Genomic DNA, 9,440 nt, shown 5'->3' on the forward strand with positions numbered 1-9,440 from the left:
ATGTCAGCCCCTCTCCTCCTAGTACCCCCTCATTTAAATCCTCCCCCTATTCTACCTTCCCCTTCTCTTTTGAGATGGGGAAGCCCCCTCTGGGTGTCACTCCCACACACAAACGTGCGTGTGTGTGTGTGTGTGTGTGTGTGTGTGTGTGTGCGCACACACACACACACACACACACACACACACACACCCCATGTCACTGCGGAACTAGATGCATCTTCTCCACTGAGGCCAGACAAGGCTTCCATTTAGGGTTGTGGGATCCACAGGCAGGCAGGCAACAGGCTCAGGGAGAGCCCTAGTTCCAGTTGTTGGGGAGCCCACTTGAAGACCAAGCTGCTCTTCTGCTGTATGTGTGCAGGGGACCTAGGTTCAGCTGGTGCTTGCTCTTATGTCGGTGATTCAGTCTCTGTGAGCCCCCAAGGGTCCAGATTAGTTGACTCTGTTGGTCTTCCTGTGGAGTCCCTATCATCTTTGGGTCCCTAAGTTCTTCTCCCAACTCTTCTGTAAGAGTTCCCAAGTTCCATCTAATGCTTGGGTGTGAGTCTGCATCTCTTTCCATTGGCTGCTGCTTGGAACCTCTCAGAGGACAGATATATTAGGTTCCTGTCTGCAAGCATAACAGAGTAACAGTAATAGTGTCAGGGCTTGGTTCATACCAATGGGATGGTTCTCAATGTAGGGCAGTCATTGGTTGGCCATTCCCTCAGTCTCTGCTCTACCTTTTCCCCTGCACATCTTGCAGGCAGGGTGCATTTTGGGTAGAAGGTTTTATGGATGGATTGCTGTCCTTATCATTCCACTGCAAGTCCTATCTGGCTGCAGGAAATGGTCACTTTAGTATCCATAACCCCACTGCTAGGAGTCTCAGCTCGAGTTGCTCCATAGACCCTCTGGGACCGCCCCATATCCCAAATCTCTGGCACATCCTAGAGATTGCCCCCGAAGCCACTCTCCATTCTCTATCCTGTGCTCTCCCTACACGTGATCTTCCCCTCCCCTCTCTACCCTCCTTTCATTGACTCTGATTTTTCCCCCTTCTGAAGAAGACTCACCATTCCTCCCTTGGGCTCTTCTTGTTATTTAGCTTCTTTGAGTTTGTTGATTATAGCATGATTATCCTGTGTATTATGGCTAATATCCACATATAGGTGAGTACATACCATGCATGTCCTATTGGGTCTGAGTCACCTTATATAAGTCTTTTTTATTTTATTCTTTTTGTTTCTACAAATAGAGATATCTCTTGGATTACATTTATCTGAAGGACAATCATGACACATAAAAGAGCTATGAATACATTTGCTTGAGTTTTGACATGGATGGAGAAACTGTTCTCTTTCCTTCCAGAAGCTTCCTTGTAAAAATTGTTAGCTTCTTAACATTGGGGTTAAGTCAGTGGAGCAAAATCTTAGGTTCCAACATGGCTTCTCAGCGTCGGAAAGATGCTCTGAGGACTGGTGGCAAGCAGATGGCTCAAGGTGTACATTTTTCCCAACTCAGACATCACTAACTCTGCATCCCACATGAGAGTCGTGTTTAGCATTCCCCCAGATTTGAAGAGGAAGTGGAAAGTCAGTCATTCCTGTGAGAAAAAAAAAAAAAAAAAAGGTCTCATGGGGATCTTCAAATCAGGTCTGCCTCTCCTTCCCATTTATATCATGAAAGGGTTTTGTTTCATCAGAAGCCAGAGACCAAGTATGAATTAGCATTGCCACAATCGTGGAGAATGTTAGGTTTGTACAATTGTAGGAATGACCATGAAGGGTGTGGATCAGAAAGCCACAATGAAATCCTCAGAGAAGACTGTGTTGGCCGTCCAGTTGTTCTTGTGATTTTAACAACCAAATGCCTGGCTTCTGTTTCCTGGCAATCTAGATCTGCTCTTTATTTCTTTTTTTGGTCTTGATAGAAATTAAGTGGTCTGGCCATCACCATCTCTCAGTCCCCTGTGAAGAGAGCCAGATGGAACCAGGCCCTTTTATATTTTAACATTCATCAGAATTGAAATAATGGCCCACTGATAGTTTATCATATAGATGAAGGCCTAGGCCTGCCCCCAGGGAGGCATGGCATGCTGGGCTACTCTACAGAGAGGTGAAGCATCAAAAAAACAAAGATAGAATAAAAAAAGACTAATTTTAAGAACTTGTGGGTTTATTTGGGAGAAGGAATTTTAGAGCCCATTAGCGAATTATCCCCACACTGCATCAAAGCATTTTCATTTCAGAATCTCAAATATGTGTGTTTGAGGGAAAGAGGCAAACACTAATTCCCCCTTAACCAACAGCTTAAGCAGCCAATTCATAACGACACTTTGAATTCATGAATCATCTCCTTGTCCCTTGAACTGAAATAATGGAGAAAGAGTTTTCCATTAAGGGAAAAAAAAAAAATCCTACTTCAAATATACCATGGGCTAAAGTCTTTCAACATCTCAAGCCAGAAACCACAGTAGAGCAATAGAGGGCTCTTGTTCTCTGGAATGAATCCAGAGTCACCAACAAGCATGTCAAGGTACAAAGACCTCAAGCAGATCTGGAGTAGGAAGAAGATGCTCTGCCAGCCTGATAGGGCTACCCTAATGGAGTCCTGCGATGGTACCTCACGTTCTTAAGGAACACTCAAGCGGTCCTCTCAATATCATGTGGAGGCCACTGTCTGTATCAGTTCTTAATCATGTTGCTGAAAGGAGATGCCTGAAAAAGCAGTACAAGGAAGGAAGGGTTTATTTGGGTTCACACTTTGGGGGTTCAGTCCATCAGAAAGTTGAGGCAGCTGGTCACATTGCATTCACATGCTATGAGGCAGAGAACGCTGATCACTCTTGCCCAGTTCTTCTTCTTCTTCTTTTTTTTTTTTTTCTTTCTACTTAGTCCGAGACACCAGCCCACAGTGCTGCCCACATTTGGAATGTGTCGTCTCTCCTCAGTCATCCTAATCTAGAAACTCCTCCTATAGACGTGGACAGAGCTTACTTATTTTAAATCCATCAGGTTGACCCAAAGGTTATCCAAGATCGACAAGCTTTTTTTTTCTAGGCCAGCTTGCAGTGGTCTCTTCACTCTGACACAACCATGTCACAATCATCTCCGTGCCACAACTATGTCACAATCGTGTGTGTCTTTGATGAAGCCACAGCAGAAAGCATGCTCGAGAAGGTAGGTTCCTCCGGCTCCTCTAAAAAAATCTTTAAAAATCTCAAAGCAACTTCAAAATGATTAGAACATATTTACTGTAGAAATGAAGGTTAAGCTTAAGGTACCCATCTAAGCCACCTAATTGTCAGATGAGATATTTAAAAGCTTTTTTATTTTTCCCCCCCTCAGGAATGCCTATAACAGACATGAAAACTTTGGGTTTGATTCTGAACAATGAAAATTTTCACTTATGCAAGGGTTATTTTTCTAGGTTTTTTTTTCCAAGTTCATCTTTCATAAATTTATGCAGAATCATGGTGGTTATTTATATGAACAATTTAGCAATACAAAATTTAAGACAGTGTGTTATGATGGGATTTCATGAGGTCTAAATCATTGCTTGGCCAGCCACTCCCGTTTCTCTTTCTGTTCCACAATATTATAGTTCCATAGCTAAAGGCATTTAGTGGTTCTTGTAGGTTGACCAGTACCCACATGCTACAGCCCTTCTCCAACGGTGTTCATAAAGGCCTGAATCACACAAGAACCATTGTACTTGGCCTCAACCCTAGAGCCTTTATAAAAGAGAGAAGGGAGAGGGAGAAAAAAGAGAGGGGGAAGAGAGGAGAGAGGAAAGAGAGAGAGGAAAGAGGAGAGAAGAGGGGGGGACAGAAGAGGGGGGAGAGGGGGACGAGAGAGAGGAGAGGAAGGGGAGAGAGAGAGAGAGAGAGAGAGAGAGAGAGAGAGAGAGAGAGAGAGAGAGAGAGAGAGAGAGAGACTGAAAAGGAAATCTAAATTCTCCTCTCCATCTCCATTCCACCACACCCCTCATGTACTTTGAGGATGTCTAAGCCTTAAACTTAAAGTGTCACTCCTACTAAATCCCCGAATTTAATAGAAGTTGGCAGATAACACAACAGCAAACTATGATTTGGGGGTCATGAGGACATTCTTAATTTTCTGGAGAATTTAGAACCCATGCCAGACCACCCCACTCCCCAAGTTTTCAGGAACATGGTAAGTTATGGGATTCCAAAAGATCCAGTTAGCTCTCATATGAATGGCAGCCTATTTGCGGTTTGCGGAGAACAGCCATCCAAAAGGTCACCAGAGGACCAGAGAATGTCACTGAGTAGTAAATTGAATAGGCTAGTTCAGTACTAGGTTTGGTCCTTAGGACAAACATATTTTCAGACCAAAAGAATGATATTTGAAAATTTTTTACTCATTGTTATGAAGTCCATTTCTGCCTCATGAACTAATCTCCTTAGATGGGTGCCCAGTGCTTCCACAACTTAGTCACCAGCTCAGGCGCTAGTGTACAAATTCTTTCTCTGGAATGACTCATTGCTAAGGTTCAAGTTGTCACATTCCGTATGGAGTCAAGGTTACTATAATTGTCACTGCTATGTCCAGCAGCCTGGGAAGGGCATTGGAGTGAAGGGAATGTCACACATGCCATCATAAGTCACTCCTCATTATTCTGCGGGGATCTGGCTAGAACTTGGAGAGATGAAGGAGGAGTTGATCTGTCTGGCTGATGCAGACACAGGGACCACAGAGCCTTCAAGAACGGAATCTGAGTGGACATTGTCCACCAGGACGCATGTGTGCGGCTTGATTTTATGGCACCAACATTTTGGCACTCAGCAGCCACCTCCATCCCAGGCAGAGTGAGATACTGGTACATCCATCCAAAAGATAATGCAGGTGTTTTCAGAGGGAAACCAACTTCAATCATTCCTCCCAAACAGCAAAGAAAGCCTTTTCTTTGCTAGGTAGAACTAGCAAACCTCAGGTTTTATTTCTTATCCCTTCCCCCACCAAAAATTATTATTAAGTCTTAAATATAGCACAGTAGAAAATTAAAATACAAAAAAAAGAAAATTAAAATACTGTCAATATTACATCTATTACCAAACAGAAGATAAGTGTAAATTCATAGAATAAGCTTTGTCTAGTTGCTTTGGTCCATATCCCCTTTTATTATTATTTTTTAAAGCATCCCTGCAGTCATTCTTTCCACACAAAGGCATCCCTGGGAGCAGGGGCCTTCCATGAATTACTTTCCAATATCTTGGTTGTCATCCTACAATAAAAGTTTGCCCAGTCTTACTTTTCCTAGTTTTTATTACACTTGTAGGATATATATATATATATATATATATATATATATATATATATATATACTCAAAATTAAATATCATAAATAAAAGCATTAAACACAAGTGCTTTTGGAGATTCTGACTCATCCTCAGCAACATCCTCCTCTGCTCTCTCTCTCCCAAATGTTCCTGAGTTTGAGCACTGAGTTAGATAAATGGCCGTCTCATCAGCAGCGGCCTCATCCTTCCTCCGCCTTGCTTTCTGCCTCATTGACTGTGTGCTATTATCATCGTTTTGCCTTAGGCTTTACCAGGGAAATTGCTGTCAGGAAGATCCCTCAGGCGTTCGTGCCTTGATCTTAGTCATTTTAAAGTTTATCCAGCACCATCCAGGATGGCAGAAGCAGGCGGATCCCTGAGTTCGAGGGCAGCCTGGCCTACAGAGTGAATTTCAGGACAGCCAAGGCTACACAGAGAAAACCCAAAAGCAAACAAATAAAGTGCTAAAGTCAGGTTTATAGTCGCATACTTAGGTGATGGCGTTGTGGTGCAGTTGGTAGAGTACCTGCCTAGCATTCAAGAAGCCCAGGGGGTTGGATTTCTAGTATGATATAAACCAGGTATGGTGCCGGAGGGTACAAATTTAAGGTCACCTTTGGCCATGGAAACAGTTAGAATGTAGACTGGACTACTAAATGAGACACTACCACAATAATAAAACAAGCATACAAAATAATAAACATGTAATTTATAAACATTCATTCTTTTGAAATGTAGATGTAAAATTTGAAATTTGATTAAATCATAAAACTTCTAGCATAGAAAGATTAGAACATTTTATTGCTCTATAAAAACAGCCTCATAACCATTTATACCCCAAACTAGATTTTTTTCCCCTTTTCTAGAATGTTTAAGTTTTTTGTTATCATACACCCTTGAAAGTAGACAATTAAAGCCAACACAGACTACAGTCATCCGGGAACAAAGCCTTGATCATGGAGTTGCCTAGATCAGATGAGCTCGTGGGCCTGTCTGTAGGGAACTATCTTGATTATTAATCGAGGCTGGAGACCTCTTCCCACTGTGTGTTCCACCATCCCTAAGCAGGTGGTCCTGGGTTAGGTAAGAAATCTAGCTAAGAGTAAGCTGAAGAGCCAAGCAGCAGGCACAATTTCAACGTGGTTCCTGCCTTGAGTTCCTGCCTCCACTTCCCTCAATGATCATGGTGACCTGGGACTTTAAGATGAACTCAGCCTTTCTTCCTGTAAGTAGGTTTGGGTCAGATTGTTTTATCTCAGCAACAGAACGTAAGCCAGAACATAGGGAGCAGCTACTGCTCCCAGCTCTCCAGGGTTTCTGGGAACATGAGCTCTGCATAGCAAGTGTGTACCCACTGAGCCACCCCCCTACCCCCAAATAGAGCAGCGTTATAGTAACTTTTGACATCAGATTACATGCTCCCTTAACTTTGATCTTCTTTTTCTAAATTCGTTAAGGCTATTCTATTTCCTTTGATTTTCCACACAGATTTAGAATCAACTCAATCTCTCAAGATAGCTTGTTGGCATGTTGGTAGAAATAGACCTTTTTTTTATTGTATCTTATTACACTGAGCCTAGATTTGTTTGGAGAAAATAGATATCTTAAAGTCAACTAATTATCTTATCCATGAACCTGATATACCTCCCCACTCATGTATGTCTGCGTTAGTGTCTTTAATACACACTTTTAAGCTATAATAAATAACTTAGTTGTTGGGGGATTGTTTTGGTTTGGTTGGGTTTTTTTGGTTTTATTTTGGCTTTGTTTGTTGTGTCTTCCTGAGCCCTGTGTGAACCACCTTGCTTAATAACTTAGTTTTAATTATATAAAACTTGGAATAGAATGAATTTTAAATTCATCTCTGGGTATTTACTTTTGGGTGTGACTGCAACTGATACTTTTATTTTCAGTTGCCTATTGCTATTATGCACACTTATGGTGCATTTATACGCATTCAGTATACATCCTGCAATCTTATTAAACTCAGGCATTATCTCTCAGAGTGCTTGAGTATTCTCTGAGATATCCTTTGTAGATAGCTTGTTCTCTGTGAATGGAGGCAGCGAAGGGTCTTTCGTTCCCACCTGGGGGTCCTGTTCTCTCCCTGTTGCCTTGCTGAGGAGATCTGATAGAATAATAAACAAGAATTCCAAACCCAGAAATCTTTTCCTGCTTTCAACCAGTCATGCTTTAGCTCCTGTTTAATTTGCCCACGACGAAACACTCCTGACTTTTGTAGTCCCAAACCAAATTCTCGCTGCTCTCCTCCTGACATGGTAGGTGCCTCTTCTTCCAGCTGCCCTTATTGGGTGTGTCATGCGTAGTCGCAGATCCCTTGTTGACTCATAGACTTCTGGCTTTGATATCTTACTTGTGAACAGACTCCCCCCTCATTCCTTACTGAAAGCTAGGTCTTTCCTAAAGGACACTTTTGTCCAGCTCCATGCTGACATTAGGTCTGAGTGGCACATCATTCACCCCAAATCACTACTTTTCCATTTGCTACAGAGCCTGTTTCTCTGGTATATTTTTTTTAAAGTCTGAATCTAATTATATTGCCAGTTGGTTAAATGTCCTCATGTCTTATTTCAAGTATTGAACCAGAGCCAAGCAGACCTTCCATGATATTTCTCTCTACTTCCCTTCTTGTCCCTTGTTGTGTGGGTCTTTCAGGATCAAATGTGACCTCCTTAGCAGGCTTTCTCCTCTACTCAATCTAGGTCATACTTATATGTTTTCCTTCATCTGATCTTCTGTTATTTTCTTCCTAGCATTACTCTCTGACATTTAAGCATTAGTTTATTATGTTATTTTTATCTCTAGAAACTAAGCCTTCGTTGAGGGCAGGAGATTGCCATTGTGACTGTAACTCTGTTTCTGATTCCAATGCCTGAACTCACAGTAGATGTTTAACAAATAATGAATGCTGAATGGGCGAAATCTCTAATTTTCTGTCCACTTGGTTACTGAATATAAAAACCTAGTATTGTCTTATTCCAGCAATGAAATGGAAACCATTCTAAACTAACTCTCTCTCTCTCTCTCTCTCTCTCTCTCTCTCTCTCTCTCTCTCTCTCTGTGTGTGTGTGTGTGTGTGTGTGTGTGTGTGTGCCTCCTCCTTCCCTCTTTCCCTCCGGCTCTATCCCTCCACACCTCCTTCCCTCTGGTGGGCTGATAATCAACTTCAGGCCTTACAGATGTTGAACCAGCTCCCTACTTCTGAGCCACGCACAAGACTTTTCAATCAGAAAATGATTTAACACAGGGAATTAGGAAATTCTGCAATCTACTGTAAGCACAAAAGCAGCAGAGGCCAGGCACACCACTGCCAGCGATTAGGAAAACACATTTTAGGAATTCTGATGAACTTCTGCCAAAGACCTCAGCTGTCCATCGCACCACAGATTCTCAAGGGGTTTTGCAGTAGTCCTGGCAGAAGCCCATCCTGCCAATTACCAATACTCATTTGCTTACTCATCGCTGCTGAGTAATAACGGGGGTTCTTCCTTTTCCATTTTCCTGTCTTTCATGAGTTCTTTTCAGAGCAGAAATCTGACATGAGATCCTGCTTGCCAAGGAGAAATAACCCATTAGCTCAGGACCCCAGCTACCTCTGAGGAAGGAAAGAGAAAGAGAGGGGAGAGAGAGGAAAGAAAGGAAAGAGAAGAGAGAAAGGAGAGACACTAACAACCCAACTCGTAAGCTCACCTTCTCCCAATCTATGATGAAGTTCACTTGTTTCGATTCAAGTCTTAGTCTCTCCATATCTCCGTTGTCTGTCCTCCATAAAATGGGACACTGTCCTCTGCCACAGCCTGACTGGCAGGCTCCTCTTCATCCTGCGTTGTTAATGTGCCAGAAATATATATAACTCTCTCTTGTTCCCAAGCTCACGAGGCCCCAATGCTTTTCGTCGCCTATGAGTGTAAATGCCGTGGCGTGGCGTGGCTTGGCATGGCGTGGCGTGGCGTGGCGTGGCGTGGCGTGGCGAGGCATGGCGAGACGTAGCGTGGCATGGTGTGGCGTGGCGTGGGAAGAAAGACCTGGTGCTTTGTCCTTCTTCAGCAGCATCTTGCTAGCTCTCTTTGCCTTATTCTTATGGATCATGATGCAGGCTCTCAGCTACCACTAAAGCACGACGCCCAACTGCGTC

At 42.8% G+C, this 9,440-nt stretch overlaps 1 long non-coding RNA gene across 1 annotated transcript; it reads right to left on the bottom strand.

Annotated features, from left to right (window-relative positions):
* Nucleotides 1-297: 297 nt before the first annotated feature.
* On the bottom strand, nt 298-9,140 carry LOC115062607. The gene is made up of 3 exons (XR_003842559.1): nt 8,996-9,140; nt 1,056-1,585; nt 298-610 (listed from the first exon to the last, which is right to left on the bottom strand). It is a non-coding gene; the product is annotated as an uncharacterized LOC115062607 (long non-coding RNA).
* Between the last annotated feature and the right edge of the window lie 300 nt (nt 9,141-9,440).

Source organism: Mus pahari, chromosome 19 (genome assembly GCF_900095145.1).
Source record: "Mus pahari chromosome 19, PAHARI_EIJ_v1.1, whole genome shotgun sequence".
Lineage (NCBI taxonomy): Eukaryota > Metazoa > Chordata > Mammalia > Rodentia > Muridae > Mus > Mus pahari.